General features: G+C 36.8%; 1 protein-coding gene across 5 annotated transcripts in view; it reads left to right on the plus strand.

The window, feature by feature from the left end:
- LOC145675292 (zinc finger MYM-type protein 1-like) overlaps nt 1–18,821 on the plus strand; it is a 259,607-nt gene that overhangs the window by 38,121 nt on the left and 202,665 nt on the right. The window lies entirely within an intron of this gene.

Genomic DNA, 18,821 nt, shown 5'->3' on the forward strand with positions numbered 1-18,821 from the left:
GCAGAAATAGGATGATTTTCGTGCAGCTCCTAAGGGTTGGGCTTACAGTTACGCCAATGTGAAAGATTAAAGTCGGTGGAAGAAGGCCAGGTATCAACCTCGGTAGCAGACGCAAAGTTCATGATGTGAAAACAAAATAATGTTTCGTTGTTAGGCGTCAACAAGGATTGTGCAGAACATTGTTATACATTCATCAATCACGACACATACATAGAACTCTAATATACTTTCATGTACCAGTCAATATGTGTATAAATAAAATTAGATCGAAAACCAAAATTGGTATAGTTGATATTAAATTCCATGTAGAGTTTTATTGTGAGTCCAGCCGAGTCCAGCTTTATTATGTGCTGGATGTGATAGTAGGGGATGTTATCTATTAGAGAAAAAGACCGATTGTTGCCCGTTTTTTGCCCGATCTGGTTTGAAAGGCATATTTGTATGTGAGTAGGGTAATATTTTTGCGAATAGTATTTAGGCTAATGACTGTCTTCCCTTGACATTCTAGAAATGTCATACAAAACAACACGGAGGCTTCTACAAGTTCTGTGGAATGTAGAAGGAAACAAGAACACCAAAAGGCAACATCGGATTGGTTTTCATGAGAAAGAAACTTCCACCAAATTGACTAGTACATTGTATTGTACTAGTCAATTCGGTGGACGTTTCTTTATCATGGAAACCAATCCGAATTGATTAGTACAATACAATGTACTACTTAATTTGGTGGACGTTTCTTTATCATGGAAACCAGTCCGATTTTGCCTTTTGGTGTCCTTGTTGCAGTGTCTTAATAAATCCTTTTCGAACGTCCAACGACACATTTCTTGATGTTAGCAGTTCTCTTCTATTGAATGCTTGTTTAGCCTATGCTATTCTGGAACTTATGTCTTTTTCACTTCTTCCGTCCAAGGATGTTAAATTTCTAAGTAGGGGAACGTCTTAACGTCCTCAATTTTCTCTCCCTCTACCCAAGAATAACCTACTCTTTTTTAAAGGACAAATGAGTTACACTGTATCGTCAAGTTATTAATGATTTTTTTTCAATGATATATGAACAAAATCATATGAGTCGTTTGAGAAAATCGCTCGAAGAAAAAAAACACCCCAAGAATAAACTACTTTTCGGACATTTTTTTCAGAACAAATGAGTTATGTTGTACTTAGGTATTGTCATTTTATAAATGACATGTTTATTTATAAAGTAAGAACAAAATGGCATGGCCTGTGAGAGATTGTGGGACGATTTTCTCATCATCAAGAAGAATAATGTAAGTAAACTACCTATTTAATTACTCCAAAGGAAATTACTAATACCGCTTATACAATATACGGTTGTCAATGAAATGTTGATGTATGAAATCGTTAGAGCTGTTTTTAAGAAAATCACGTTTTATTATTATTATTATTATTGTAATTTTCACCCTTCGGTAAACTGTCATTTTTCGAAGTAAAAAGAAAATTGGATAAAAACATTAAAAATTTTCTCTCTTATTTTTGTTTTAACGTAAAGAAAATGACCCGTTTACTCTTGCCGTGCCGTAGAAAATCAGCGCCCGGAGCGAGAGTTTACGATGGCGTCCCTGTACATGTGTGAAAAATGAAATCTTTGAGTTTTACGTCCCACGCTTATGCCGGTTAGGCTAAAGGAGACGGTGAGGATGAGTAATGAATGAAATGGTGGAATGAAGAAAGTGGGAGGAAACGGGAGAACCCCGAGGAAACCCACGCACACGGTGTTTATCCACCATAAAGTTCACTTGGCGGGGGCTGGGATCGAACCCTGGTCTCCAAACACCAGAGGTGAACACTCTACTGCGGCCCCGTATATGTGAGTGAGGTCGTTAGACCAACCGCGAAGCGTCACCATGGTTGTCGCGAAGCGTAAGAAAAATTTCAAAAATAAACCCTTATTTTCCTTGATTTTGAGCATTTTTATTACTTATTTTCCTTCCATTTTATATATATATATATAATATAATATTTTTCTTCTGAATTTTATGCACCCTTACTTCGGCGCTCGAGGCCGTCGCCCCTCTCGCCTCCCTCCCATCATGACACGACACTGCTACCTGGAACATCTCATAACTTGGAAGTTTTCTTGATGTGGGGACAAGCATTATTTTTTTTTTCTAAAATAGTATGAAGTTACTCTTCTGGAAAAAGTAAGCTATATGGGGCCCATAGAATTAAAAACCTTGATAAGCATTTGTATTACTTCTAGGGGCCTAATTGCGTGTATGGTTTATCTTAAGAAATTTATTTTGTTCAAATCCTGGGACAATAGCAGCACCATATACTATGGGATTTTGAATTCTTTGGAAATTACGAAACCATTCCATATTTTATAAATTAAGTTGAGGGTACAATGTTCGATACAACATACCTGGTATATTATTTCTGGGGGCCTTAATAATAGACATTTTATTGAAATGGGTCGAGATCACATTTTCATTTGTTATTTGTTATTATTATTATTGTTGTTATTATTATTATTATTATTATTATTATTATTATTATTATTATTATTATTATTATTATTATTATCATCATCTACCGTTTGCGAAATATGAGCGTACTTGCGGTTGGACTTAGAATGTCGTAGTATATGTATGTATCGTAATGATAATCGGCAAGGGGTATTGTAAAGGGAAGATTTTTTCGATTAGTTTTTCAATATCTTGGTCCGTTTCCGAGGAATTAGCCTGCTTCCGGATTCGAGAATTCAGAGCTTGTGTTTAGGAGTTGAGATGTTGGACGTCGTATCGTAGCAAATTTCGTTCACGCAATGCAAAATCTGCGTTTTAGTTTGCGCTAATTAGCATAGTAATTATAATTTCTTTTTCATTCTCGCCAAATAGTATGTGAAACTTCTTTAGTGACTAAAATATTTTGTAAAGCATCAGTTGTTTGATTTTGATAAATGGGTGGTTACTGCAATGGACTTCTGTTGGAAAAACTCGTATTCGAATCTACCGTCACGAAAAGTTTTAATATGCTTGAATTTCATTTTCAATCTGTAGGTCAGTGGGGCAAGAAAAATCTCATTTGATTAAGAAAAAATATATACTCGAATGACGGGACTGCAGTATGTTAATGAATGGAGAAAAAGATTTACAAGTTTATTTCCTTCAATTGTTTTAGATTTGGTACCATTTTCTGATTTATGTATGATCAGTGTTTTCTTTCTTCTTGCATGTAGTATGTAATAAGCAAATACATTACATGCACAATTAATTATAATGTCAGTGATATATGGTGTTCATTGGGCAAAACACTCCAAACAATAAAGATTCATCTTAGCTTGGGGAATGGTTATTCTTCGTATTTCATTATCAGTTACCCATCAAACAAACGCCTGAGATATGTACAACCCCTATATACAGCAATGTTGTGTTGGAATGTATAACTCATAGGATATGCTGCTTTAATTTTAAAAAAAATCATTTCCAGTGCACCCCTAAAAAATTGTAATAAAGAAATAACTATCATGTTTTTTAAACATTCAATTAGAATTGGACAATCTACACAAAATTTGGAATCGACCAGCGAAAACGGCACGTTTCTAGCACTTGCGGCTTTCGAGATCTCATTGTCGAAAGGATTAGCGACAAAGATATAAACCTAGCATTTTAATATATAGACTAGCTGAACCTGCGCTCTCTACACAGCGCATCATTCCCATATGAACATAAATCTCCTTGTCATTCCTTACATCTCTATACTACATGTTCCTTCACAGACACAAGTGGACGATGTCTTGATAAAAATCGGCAAGGGGTACCATGTAGGGGAGATTCCTTCGATTATTTTTCAATATCTCGCACCGTTTGGAAGATTTGAGCCTATTTCTTGTTGAGTTTCTAATTCATGTATGATCAGTGTTTTCTCTCTTCTTGCATGCAGTATGTAATAAGCAAATACATTACATACACAATTAATTATGTCGTCAGTGATTTTTGGAGTTCTCATCTTACAAGGGACGTATGCGAACCGTGACAGCTAGATATTTTTAAAAATTAATACCGTGACTAATTGAGGATCGCTAATCATCGTGGGGATAGTCACTCGGTGCGGAAATTCCCTGTTTACCCGATACCTATAATACATATGCCAAGCAATGACTGCAGAATTATACCCCCAAAACGTCGGAAAAAGGCAGAAAATGAAAAATGTATGCAGGTAATGTGATACCCACAGGAGGGGGAAACGTACCAACAACACAACAGTACTGTGACAAGCAATATTGCCATCACAACACAAACTTGTAGTTTTTCAAATACAACATATGCTATTTTATGGTATTAAAGAATTGACATAAAACGTGAAAGAAAATAAGCAAAAGTTTGGTTATCAGTGTTGCCAAACAAGAGAGATATGAGGCTCTAAATTTGAGAAGTTATGGAGTCAATACGATGAAACGAACAAATGTACAATAATAATAAAACCACAGTAGAAACAAACGTATAGTATGGAGTAAACCACAACATACACAGCATCCAATGACTCATGGGTTTGATATGTCACATCGAGCTTGCAGCTAGGGCGAGAAATGCACGTATATTGCCGTACTATCTATGACTTTTCTGTTGTACGTATTGGTGTATTCAGGGCCGGCGCGAGGGGGGGGGTCGAGCCGTGCCATTGCCCAGGGTGGCAAGTCTAATAGGCGGCAAAATTTGAAAAAGAAAAGAATACTATCAAAATATAATGCTTCGTAATAGGCCCACATGGAGAAATAAAATTGCATTCACCTGAGAATGTAATTGAACTTACTTCACTCACATTCGAGATAATACTCAGAAAATTCGGAACATTCTCTTTCATTTTCAATTATCAAACTACTAGCCACAGGTATCTCGTTCAAGATTTTTCTTGCAATGGCGTAGATAAGATTTTCAGTTAGGATGGATAAGACTATCAAGGTTTATTTTATATTTTTTTCTATTCAGCAATTTTCTAACGCTCCACTCCAAGTATGCAAAAGGTTCACTTCCACTTGAGGCAGGCCGTTCTAGCCCACAGCTTTTAGAGACATTTAGGTTCTAGCAGCGAGTTAACCAATTTAATAAGCAAATAACCAACTTCCGTTTTGTACAAATTACATACAGTAATGGAGAATGCCTTGTAAAAATTTGCGAATGATTTTTGGTTTCGTACCGGTAACAGACATCACTAGTCTAGGACTCAGAAGTAATAATTAAACAGCTAAAGGAAATGAACTTTCTATCGAAGACATGAGGGGCCAAGGGTACGACAATGACTCGAATATGAAAAGCAAACATTCAGGTATACAGAAGAGAATTTAAGAAATAAATTTCAAAGTCTTCTATGCTCCTTGTGGTAGTCATTCATTAAATCTTGTCTCAACGATGCAATTACAGCATCTCAGTACGCCGTTTCATTTTTTTACAGCTAAAAAAGTTTGACTTTTTTTCTGCATCAGTTCAACGTTGGGACATACTAAACGAACATATTAGCAGTCTCACTTTAAAACTGTTAAGCACCATAAGGTGAGAGAGCCGAATTGATGCTCTGACTCAACTTACTGGTTAGATATCAACTAGGGGAGGTTTATGATGCCTTAGTTCAAATAAGTAAGGACAATAGAACAGATAGAATGGTCACCCACGATGCTCTGTGTATAGCAAACCAGCTGCGTGGCTACTTTGCTCACTCGTTATCTGGTATGACTTTTTACTCCACATAAACCTAGTAAGCAAAAGTGTCCAAAGCATTGATTCCCATGTGTTGATGCAGTCGGGTTTCTTGAAAATGTATTTGAGTACTTTGAGAAGAGAAGAAATTACGCAAAGTTTCAATCTTACTTAGTTGATGCGATGAAGGTGGTATCAGCATTAGATATGGATGGTCCACTGATAGGTAATACAGTGCATGCTCGAAGTTGAAAGAAGAAGAGACAATTTCAGTACAAGGCAGAGCTATTGAAGATACACAAACAAGATACAAGATCGATTTTTATTACAAAGTTCTGAGTAACTTAAACATCACAGCGAGTATTTCGATTTTCTATACGATATAAGTAATCTTAAAGATACGCCACCTGAACTTTTGTCTGAAAAGTGTACTAAACTTGCAGCATTTTAACACACGAATAATCTAAAGATCTTAACCCCAGTGATTTGAAAGATGAACTGAAAGAAGTATTATCCGCTATAATTAAGCCTAAATGTTCACCAAAAGAGACTTTAAAATTAATTAAGAAACATGACTGTGCTCCCAATGTCAGTGTTGCACTTAGGATTTTGTTAACCTTACCGGTAACAGTGGCAAGTTGAGAAAGAAGTTTTTCGAAACTTAAGCTTATTAAAAACTATATACGTTCTTTCATGTCTGAAGCACACTTGAGTAGTCTAGCGATATCAACAGCACACGAATTGGCTGGAACATTAGACTATGCGAATGTGATAATAGAATTTGCTCATAACAAAGCAAGACAAGTTTCTTTCAATTAAGGTATGTTAAATTTATGTCTGTCTATTGTGTTCTAGTACATTATAGGGTTTGGGCTAATCACTTAGTTTTGCCGTAATATCTGATTCAGTATATTATCTTCATGTTCCATACTCTATTGGAAACGCCTTTTGATATAAAATAAACTTAAAATTCTTAGTCGTGACTAAAGCATACCTCTTTTATTTTATTTTCTGTATGCGCTGCTGTACATCACAGAAATCGAGCATACTGAATATTGTGTCATGTATGGAGTCGTTTAAATATTATGTAAGCATTCGAAGGAAGTTCATTTTTTTGTTTACTTTTCCATTTCTTACATGTTTTTAAATGTGGTATATTACTTTCTCGTGACACTTGAACGTCTTCTGTCCAAATAAAGTTTGCGGATTAAAGGGGCGGCATATGAAAGTACCGCCCAGGGCGGCAAAACTACTAGCGCCGGCCCTGAGTGTATTATGTTAAAATATTTTTGCACCTATATATTACTGGTAACTTGAATGCAATGTGCTTTATCTTCATCGTTGTCTCACATGCTAACGTTTCCTACACTCTCGACTGACACCTTTTAACCTTTCCGCGTCGATTCTGATGTACTTTCTTGTCACAAATTTCTTACCTTTTGTGCAAAAGCTTTTGTGTATTCTTTTCAGGTGCTACACCGTCATTTCTGTGGTTAGGAGGGCATACATGATTTTATGCAGTGTAACAATGCCGATTCGAATGTCGATTCCACATAAACGCTATTAAAATTCTGCGCTACAGGAAGACTTACTCTTCATATTTCTGCATTATTTTACATGAGACTTCTCCTTTCTACGGTTACTCTAACATGTACCCTTTTCGGGTGAATCCTGTATCAAGCCTGTTAGTCATTAGATGTTTTGCATGCTGTAGTTTACTCTCTACTGTACATTTGTTCCTTCTGCAGTCTTGTTGTTGTTGTGTATTTGTTCGTTTCTCTGTACGAACCCCATAATTTCTCAACTTTAGAGCCTCATATATACCTTATTTGGCAACACTGATAACCAACATTTTGCTTATTTTCTTTCATGTTTTATGTCAGATCTTTTAATGCCATAAAATGGTATACGTTCTATTTGAAAAACTATAAGTTTGTGTTGAGATGGCAACACTGCTTGCCATGGTACTGTCGTGTTGTTGGTCACGTGTCTCCCTCCCATAGGTATCAGATAATCTGCAAACATTTTTGATTTTCTGCCTTTTTCCAGAGTTTTTGAGGTACAACTTAGCACAGCCTCACCCAGTCACTGCTTGGTATATGTATTATAGGTATCGGGTAAACAAGGAATTTCCGCACCGAGTGATTATCCCCACGATGATTAGCGATCCACAATTAGTCAGGATACCCATTTTCATATATATCTAGCTGTCACGGTGTCGCATACGTTTAGACTGGAGAAATGGTTATCCATCGTTTTTCGTTATCATTTGGTCATAAAACAAACGCCTGAGACGTATACAATCCCTATATACAACTTTCATATTCATTCGAACTTTGTGGTGTTGGAATGTATAATGCGTAGGATATGATGTTTTAGTTTTTTTTTTTTAATTTCATACACTTCCAGTGTACCCGTAAAATTATAATAAATAAATAATGGTCATGTTTTATATATATATATATATATATATATATATATATATATATATATATATATATATATATATATATATATATATATATATTCAATTAGAACTGGACAATCTATGCAAACTTTGCAATCGATCAGTGAAAACGTCATCTTTCTAGAGCCTGTAGTTTGCGAGATCTCATTGTCGAAAGGACTGGCCACAAATATATAAACGCCCACAAACATACAGTTTAAAAGTACTCCAAAAATGGCAGCACAATTCATTTGCATTGATTTTGGAGAAGGCTTATTAAAATACAAAGGCTTTGAACAATATTTTTAAAAAATAAACTTTGTGAAAGAGATCTATTTAAATAATTTATTTAAAATATACATATTTTAAAATATTTGTCTTTGTTAAACGTGAAATCACAAATAACAGTAAATCAAAGGTTTGAAATCAAAAGTTAGAGGTTGGAGCTCACTCATGCTTTTGCTATTGTAGCATTTTAATAGAAAGATTATTCACTTATCCGTCTGTTAAATATTTTAAGAGAATTTTGAACTAACAAATCTTTATATTCCATTTCTTGTTGTCATAAAGTTATTCAAAAATTTTACTATTACGAAATATACAATACATATGCATACATCTTTGATATTAGAAATATATTAGGTTTAAGAATACGGACATTATTTCTTCCTTATAAGCACATCTAAGAATACATAGATTATCTGTAGCTATCACATTTGTTCCAAAATAAACATCGGACAGCTTGACAATAATATCTTTCGGGTTTTTAACGATTTTGAGCAACAAAGTAAAATCTGTAGATAATGTTGCTACCATTCCCAAACTTACCGGTATTAGCCATGACTTCCAAGAATTTATATTTATCCAAACTGAATTCAAAACATTCTTCATGAACATAGTCAAAGTGGTTGTCAGCCTCCTAGGATGTCTCTACTTCCGTCTTATTGTGTGTTATAGAATAAAAATCTCGTCTAGTTCTTTACCAGGAGGTAATGTGCCTAAGATCAATGACACATTCCTGCGCTGGATGACGATGCTGATACGTTGGAAAAGGAATGCAGTAGCTCGGGGATCACCAGTTTTGATTGCTATTCGATGACCAACTTCATTAATGAAATTAGATCATTAACTTTGAACTATCAATATGACGTACCTCTTTACTTGTTTTCAGGTCTTTCAAAATCTTTGAACGTTCTTCGTCATTCAATGCATCGTATTGACGTGCATGTTTAGATTTATAATGCCATTCAATGTTATATTTTTTCGGTGTGATGAATGCATTAGACAATAGACACGATGCACCATCACCTCATACTGTTTAAAAATATTTGAATTTCCAGAGACTGACTGGTCGGGGTTTCCATATTTCTCTTTTTGCTGGATTCTGCTTGATTACCTATTGTATACATATGTTGATACACTGGAATAGATACTGCTTGCAGAGGCGGATCAAGCCTGGGACCGCGTTGGGGTCTAACCCCTTCAGTTTTTTGAGTGACAAAAACAATTGAAGCTATTACTTATATATTTTTGAAAGTTTATAGTAAACATATGATATAACATAGTCTTGGTTCTGTTTGCCTCTCCCCCGCAGTTTCTACCTACTAGATCCGCCTCTGACTGTTTTCTTTTTTCTTTTCTTTTCTTTTCTTTCTTTCTTTTTGGCCTTACGACCTCTACAAATATTAGATCAGTGCGGTGAGACAGAAGCACACGGTGTATCAGCTACCAGTTAATCTCTGTACTCGGTCACCTGCACTGAAAATTTGAGCAAATTCACGCACTTTAGTGTATGGTTATTCGAGGAAGCGTTTTCGATGCGTTATCCCCCCTCCCCTTCGCAGCGAACACGACCAAGGTGGCAACTCGGTAATTTTACTTTTGCCAGAGTAATAAATCATACTGTGAGCCAGACAGAGTTTCCAGGTCTTTTTTGCCAGATGCAGGTCTCTAATAGCAGAGTTTCAATACTCTGCACAAAGCATCTTCCAAGCAGCTGCTTCTTGCTAAAAATCCCCTTGCTTGGCAACACGTCATTCCTTCCTTTAGACATCTTGTAAACAGCAGGCGGTCTATTGTTCCAAGACGTACCAAATACGCTCGAGCCGACGTTTGCTGCTCGTTTTTATTGCTTTCGCGTTTGCAACGCATTGTGATAAACCATCCAGATTTAAATACATGGTCAGCGTATTCCAAGCGTACGCATGAGCAAGAAAGACGCGTTGCGAACGCTTCGAATAGCCGCCCACTTAATGTCACTTGGATGGTGACGCTAATCTCAAACCGGTTATTGCACAAAAGCGGGTAAGCCCGACGTTGCCCAGATGGACAAAGTGTTCTTGCTTGCATGACGACTCCTAGCAAGGAACTTCCTTGTAGCTATGTAGATAGCATATGCGTCTTTAGCACAAGAGACGCGGGTTGATCGCCAGCAGAAGGACATATAATTTGGATTCTATGTTAAGCTGTGAGTTCATGTCCCATATACTCTCGCTGCTGAAAGGGAAACTAAACTCAAATAGAATAAAAAATAAAGGATAATATAAAATTCAAATGCTGTAATAGAAAAGAACAGTATAGTTACTGTATAATAATAATACCGTAATAATAATAATAATAATAATAATAATAATAATAATAATAATAATAATAATAATAATAATAATAATAATAATAATAATACTCGTAATAATAATAATTCAATAAAGGTTCGGCAACCTGAATAGTTAAATGGCTAGCGTTTTCGTCTTTGTTGAGGGGAAACACGAATTTAATATTCATTGTGAGACTATTGACGTGTGTACTAACGAAGTTCAGATGAGCATTCATGTAAACGAGTTGAAAATTGACCTTTCTAATTTAAACATAGTTTAAGGAATTTTGTTGCACCGTTGAAAATCTAAGTTCGGTACTGTAGACTAACCACGATCAATGAAGTTAAACCGCGGAAATTAGCCGTTCAAGGTTAAACCTAGTTCGTCTACAAACTTAACATTGAACATCGTTTGACAGTTGAACTTCATTGTTGCATACGGCGGTGGTTTAATGCTGCACGTTAAATTGCATGTGCACGTTTTACAGGCACATTATGCAGGAATTTATTTCGGTAGGCGTTTAAGGCTTTTGAGGGGTCTAAATTCAACATGAAGATAAATTATATTAAAATTTGTAAAATCACTCCTTAAATTAGACTAAATATATAGAAAAGTCGGGATTTCGAGATTTCGATCCCAGGACTTACTCATTACGTACCTCTCTGATCTCTTATGTAACCTTGGAGCTAATAAGGGACGTTAAACTGCAATAAATAGAAAAATGAAACTCATTTAAAATATAAATATTTTTATGATCCGGCACGATACTTACGAATCAATAAATTCCAACCCTGATTAGATTTTGCACCATAGAGCAAGACACGAGCAGCACGGAAGACCAGAGGACGACCTGTGAGTCAGGGAGTTGGCACAGAATCGAGCGTTTTGCGCGGTTATCTGATGTGTTTTCTGAAATTTCCTTCATAGTAGATATCAGTAAATCGAAGTGTATCGCTTCAACGTGCATTTTGAACCGCTATCTAGTTTATACTCAGAGCAGAAGAGAAAGAATAAAAGAAACGACAGGAGCGTTCAAATATAATTGAAGAATATGGCACAAGTTGTTAAACGCAAACCATATCAATCTCCATTCAAACCCCATTGGGAAGATATGTTCTTTTTCGCAAAAGTGAACGACATTGTTAAATGTTTAATTTGCCATAAAACGATGAATTGCACGAGGAAATTTAATATCAAGCGGCATTATGAAACTTACCATATCAAAAAATATTGGAAGTTTATAGGAGCAGAGAGGACTCAGGTTGCTGCAGAACTGAAAAGAAAGTTGATTATGGAAGTACGTAAGTAATCTATTTTATTATTATTATAGTCAAATGATTAACGTGCGTAGTCCCAAGTTTGACTCCCGGTAAGTTTCCAGTTTTATTTTCGCGTTGGTTCACATCCTGAATAGGGTCACAAGGAGTGGCGACTCTTGAGGGAAGTCACATGGGTAAAAATTAGAAGTAAAGAAACCCTACCCGATGCCCTAATTCTTGTATGCAAGAAGACAAGAATTAGGCCATCAGGTAGGATTTCTTTGCTTAGTTAACAGTGATAAAATTCTAATATTTACCCATGACACTTCCCTCAAAAGCCGCCACTGGCTATAAGTAAAACCTTTCTGTCCCCGGTCAAACTAAATTTCTGACCTCACTGTTCCCTGAGCAAAATGTAGTTTTATTTTCTATGTCTTAAGAAACTTTCAGGTTCATCGCCACAGAAACAAAACATTGCAATTTGATCCTATCCTGTGCCGAGCAGAGTATGACAATTTTGCGATTGGGAATACTCAGACTGGCGTGGGCTTTCACGCTATTCTCAACGCGTTCTTTTCGCTAGTATAGTAGGTAACGCGCTCGCCTGTGCTGCATATGGTTCCAGTTGGATTTTCCCTGTGGAAAGGCATTGAACACATTACATTGATTCGATTTCCATCTTAAGTTGTGGTCCCACGTCTCATATAGCCCCGGTGCTGAAAAAGGACGCTAAATTTCAACAAACAACAACAAAGCTGTGGTTACAAATCTCAGTGAACCTCAAGCTAGTTCGATCTCGCACTCACTAGGATCGGCTCGCCATTCTCGGTGAGGCTCGCACGCACTCGCTCGTACTTATGCTTAGTATGTATAAGTACGTATTATAATCTAATTAGGATTTGTGCTCGTTCGGAATTGAGTTCTGGGTCACTACCTGCTTGCAGAATTCGTGCTCATACGGTTTTACGCTCATTGACCTGGAGGCCGATTGAGCCCGAGAACTAGGTTTGTGGCTGGATCTCTAGTATCAAAGTGATATCCAGTCTGTATCTGCTATACACACATCCCTAGTATCTTTTCCTATCTCCTTCCGCGTTTTTGATCTGCCCTATATTCTTAATCCGTCGACTGCGATCAGCACTACTCGCCTATGTATTTCCCTAATGTAATGTGGCTGAGAGTAATCTGTCGTAGTCCACTGACAGCCACGTCCTTCATATCTATCTTGGCTTGCTCTGCGTACATAGGTGTCGGGTTGTTGATATTTGTCACTGCTCCCGCGCCACATTGCTGAGCGTAAGGTAAATTGTCGCAATTTGTACGAAAGACACTGGCGGTGTCAAAATGGAAGATGTCACATTGGATGAGAGAGACCTACATTTATCTCACGTGATGGTAAGATTAGGGCAGTTACGTATCCCATGACCTCCAGTTCCGGAAAAGTTTCCGTAGGAACACATGATTGTCGCTGGATACGGTTACGACTGAAAGTAGGAGGTACGAAGGTGGATAAAAACGTGAAGGTGAATGCTGCCTACTTCAGGAGTCCATCATGACCCTAATCAATCGGAGAGACAATGAGGGGTAAATTTCGATAAGGGCGTAACTAGCAGTTCTTCAGTTTTTCAGGAGAGCAGAAAAACAAACGCCATTATCCATTTAACCAACGTATCCTCACGCTTGTTTTCGAGACAGGCGTTCGCTACGGAGCAGAGATATTACCTTAACAGTGCCTAGACATATACTGTAATATTCAAACTTGCAGAAATATCTATATATTTATATATATATATATATATATATATATATATATATATATATATATATATATATATATATATATATATATATATAAATAGATAGATAGATAATATTTTACCGGAAATAGGTCGATACGCCCTTATCCAAATAACCTTTGTTTGTACGGAGCCAACGAGAACCAGGTGCAGATTCACATGAGCCATACCACCAGATCATTTTATCATGAAATGGAGCACGGATCGTAACCGTAATTCGTGTTAGTTTCAGGACATCCTTGTCAACGCCCGGGCAGCAATTCAATGGATTTCTATGCATTTAAACTGTTGAAACATCTACATCACCGTCACTGCCCTATGGAATACACGTAGAATGACAATTGATGGTAGTCCTATGTCTGTGCTCCAGCATGGTTTCGTGCAGCTCAATGGATTTCTGTGCATTTCAACTGTTAAATACACGCAGGAAGGAAATGGGTGGAATTCCTGTGCCTGTGCTCCAACGTAGTTTCTTGTAGTGGAAATTGCTATAGACCTATCGGGCGATATTGGTGGCTCATAAAACACGAGTTTATTTCATAGTTGAGTACTCCTTGAACATTGGTTCACTAACGCGATCAACTTCTGTGCTATGAAGAGCAGAAACGTGAACATTACGAGAAGGTGAGATGAAAAGATTAGAGATTGAATTTTATTTTGAGAAGAACTGGGAACCAAAGAGAAACGTTGAAATAACTGGAAAGAAATGTAATTGGAGTTAATTAGCAAGAGATCAAAATGTTGTTGGAGAGTAAATTATATTCTGAACGGCAAGGAGGAACAGAAAGCAATCTAAGATCGAGGTACTACAATTACTGGAAGGCTCTAAGCAGTACCATGTGAAAGATTGGAATAAAAAAGGACAATTTTTTAACATGGTTATGAAGAATATTTTCAACAGTATACAATAATAGAGATATAGACCTACAAATTCAACATGCAAATAGAGATCAAAATAATGGCAACATTCATGTGCTACAATCCCTAATGTTTGTTAGTAACACTGGATTTTCATCCCCTCTGATTTCCGTGATTTAGGGGCTGTGCACACACATCGACAAAACTGTCGATTGCAAAATATCAAATTTCACTACACGTCAGTAAACTAAGAAGTGATTTTCATGGATTGCATTAAGATTGCCAGGGAATCTTTTCTTAAATTTTCTCTCTCTTTACGAGAGTGAGCGCCCAAATCACTTCGTTTCAAGCAGGGGTGTCATTTGGGAACGGCAGAAGCATACAAGGTATGTGAAAAAAGTAATGAGACTGGCAACACTGTGGGCGATCAGATAAAGTTGTATCTACCAGCCTGTGTTAGACCGTTTTGTTTTATCCCTTCCACTTCCTCAATCCGAGTTACAACTCCGTACAGCTAACACATTATTTTTGACAGCACCATCAGTGAAGTTGTGTTTTTGTTGTGTGTTACAGAAATGGAGCATCGGAATTTAGAGCAACGTTGTGCAATAAATTTTTGTGTTAAACTTGGTGAATCCGCGAGTGTGACTTTTGAAAAATTGAAACAGGCATATGGGGAACATTGCTTATCAAGAGCACAAGTTTTCCGCTGGCACAAATAATTTTTGGAAGGCCGAGAACACGTTGAAGATGAACCTCGCTCAGGGAGACCTTCAACTTCAAAAACTGACGAAAACGTTGAACATGTGAGGGCTCTTGTGAGATCAGACCGTCGTTTAACAATGATGATGATGAGTGAACAGTTAAATTTAAACATTTTCACCGTACATCAAATTTTGACACACAATTTGAAATGCGAAAGATTTGTGCCAAAATGGGGCCTAAAAACCTCTCAACTGAACGGGACAATCGAAAAAACGTGTGTGTTGATCTTCTTGAGAGATTGCCAATGACCAAGAATTCTTGAATTGTGTGATCACAGGTGATGAATCCTGGATATTTGAGTACGATCCTGAAACAGCGCGGCAAAGCGAAGAGTGACACACTCTGTCATCTCCTCTTGCGAAGAAATGTCGAATGAACAAATCAAAGATCAAGCCAATGCTTTTTTTTTTTTTGACAGTAAGGGTATCGTGCACAACGAATTTGTTCCACCAGAACAAACTGTCAACCAAGTGTTTTATAAAAGTGTCCTTGAAAGGCTCAGGAAAAGAGTGATTCGTGTGAGACCAGATATTGCAGACAAGTGGATGCTTCATCATGGCAATGCCCTGTCACACGGCCATGTCCATCAGTGATTTTTTGACCTCAAAACGCATTACTGTTTTTCGTTAACACCCTATTCACCTTATTTGAGTCCTTGTGACTTTTTTCTTTTCCGGAAATTGAAACATGTCCTAACAGGACGTCATTTTGGAACTCTGGAAAACATTCAAAAGACTGTGACCGACCAGTTAAAAGCCATACCATTTGAAAACTTCCAGCGCTGCTACCTAGAGAGGGAACAACGACTCCGCCGGTATATAGCTGCCCAAGGGAACTACTTTGAAGGGGATAACATTGTTGTTTGAAAAACATTTTAAAAAAACTTTCGTTAGTACAAAATCAGTCTCATTACTTTTCTCACACACCTCGTACATTTGCCCCAATGAGTTTGAGAAAGACTTTTAATGCATATTAATGAATAATGAAACACTTGTGTCGGTAGACAATCTTGCCTCACCCCCAACCCCCACTGGCAAAATCTAAAATGGCGCTATTAATTTCAAGACATCATAATAATCGTGAATAAAAAATTTACACTATGAAGATGATGATACGTATGTTTGTTACGATTAACATTACGACAAGGTCAAATACAATCCATTAGATAAAAATATAATTTCAGATAGTAAAATTTACATTTTATAACCATACAGCTAGTTTGTGAGCAGGAAACATCTGACAGAATAATTTTATACCTTTTCAATTCTTTCGGGCATAATCACTATGGAGGGTCTCCCAAAGGGGAAGGGGTCACATTCAGTGTCAAAATGACCCGTCTGAAATTTGAGAATCCAGTTGTTAACAGTAGCATAACACGAGATGTGGACCTCCATTGCTTAATCTCATCATGGATGGTCTTTGCAGTCTTCCCCTGAAGGAAGAGTAACTTGATGATTGTTCTGGTTTCAACTTCATTGAATTATAATTGCTGATCCGCCTGCATTCCTTATCTGCAACAAAAATAGGTTCATTAGTCCCAATTCTTTAATTTTGGGGCACAAACATAAGAAACACGCAACTTTCAAACAAATCAAAATATATTGAAATTAGACAATGGGAGTAGGCAAAGCTAAAGACTTCCAAGCACCCAATCGTATCCTACATTTAACTGAACTAGTCATTTAAAGAAAGGAAATACTCCAGTTTTTGTCAAAATGAGGTTCTTTTAGCCATTATCTACACATTCAAAAGGTGCATTCATAGCATCTATTGGGAAATAAACCTTATTATCACATGGTTTTGACAAGTATTCAATAACATAAGGACACAAATTTAAAGAAATAAAATATGGAGTCCCGGGTTCAAACCCTGCTCCCGCCAAGTGAACTTTGTGGTGGACAAACACCGTGTGCATGGGTTTTCCCGAGGTTCTCCCATTTGCTCCCACTTTCTTCATTCCACCATTTCATTCATTTCTCATAATCACCGTCTCCTTTAGCCTTACCGACATAATCGTGGGACGTAAAACTCAAAGATTTCATTTCATTTTTCAAATGACACATTCATGACACTAATTCTATTGATTTTGCAGGGGACCCACTGTTCTGTTACGAAAAAAAATCTGAACGATCTTCTGACTAAAGTCTTTTCCGAACATTTGGAGTGGATAGTACTTAGAGAGAGAGAGAGAGAGAGAGAGAGACAGAGAGACAGACAGACAGAAAGAAAGACAGACAGACAGGCAGAAAGAAAGAAAGAGAGGGAGAGAGAGAGAGAGAGAGAAGGAAGGAAGTTGGAATTGTATTGAGTATGGTACGGCAGTCTTTACAGCGACATGATTATTGAAGCCCCTCTTATTTTTCACTATAACCAGTGGTGCTATTCAGCCATTTCGCTGGAACCGGTTGTTAAAATATCTCGAGTTTGCAGAACCGTTTGTGATACCCAGGTATAACAGAAAATTTTATTCAGTTATACCTAGGAACAGTAAATTTTAGTTTAACTTTCTTTGTTTTTAGAAATTCTTACAGCTACAGGGTTAAACATATATGTATGAACTCTCAGAACAAAGTATAATCGTTTATTTCTTAATCTCAAATCCTCAGATATCAAGAATGATGAGTGAGATCACATAAGTGTAGTGACGAGGGTTATTTATATTTGAAACGCATACATATTATTATAAACAATTGCTGGATTAAGGACTTTCCAATACTTTTCGACAACCATCTATCTCGGGTAATTCGTTTCCAAGATATTCGCTTCGCAGTGCTACCGAATGTTGTCACGCCACCATCTATTAGGATGCTGTCTATGTCTTTTATTTGTCACTTCTGGTATCAGTAAAAATATTTTCCTACCTTGTATGGTTTGTTTTTGTTTCCTCTGTAAGAGAACACTCTCACTCTCTCTCGGTTGTTAAAAAATTAGAATAACAACACTGACTATGACAGTAAGGAAAATTAGAAGCTACATACATACGACAGTGAAGATTAATAACAGGTTAATAGCTATAATGTTAAATTTATTTAAGTTCGTGTGGGAAACAGTGTAATGAATTATGTCATGTAAAGGGGATTGTGGCTCAGACAGTAATGATGAGAAATGAATGAAATTGTGGAATGAAGAAAGTGGGAGGGAACGGGAGAACTCCGAGGAAAAGCATGCACACGGTGTTTGTTCTCCGCGCTGAGATCGAACCAAGTATCCCATGCGCTAGAGATGAACGCTCTACCACTGAGCCACCACAGCCCTTCAATTCTGCATTCTTAATGTTGATTCGGATGTTTTCGCCCAAAATTTTTATAAACAGGTTTTAGAGAGGTGTTAATAATAATAATAATAATAATAATAATAATAATAATAATAATAATAATAATAATAATAATAATAATAATAATAATAATAATAATAATATTGTTATTATTATTGTTATTATTATTATT

This window comes from Thermobia domestica, chromosome 2 (assembly GCF_964235325.1).
Source record: "Thermobia domestica chromosome 2, izTheDome1.hap1.1, whole genome shotgun sequence".
Lineage (NCBI taxonomy): Eukaryota > Metazoa > Arthropoda > Insecta > Zygentoma > Lepismatidae > Thermobia > Thermobia domestica.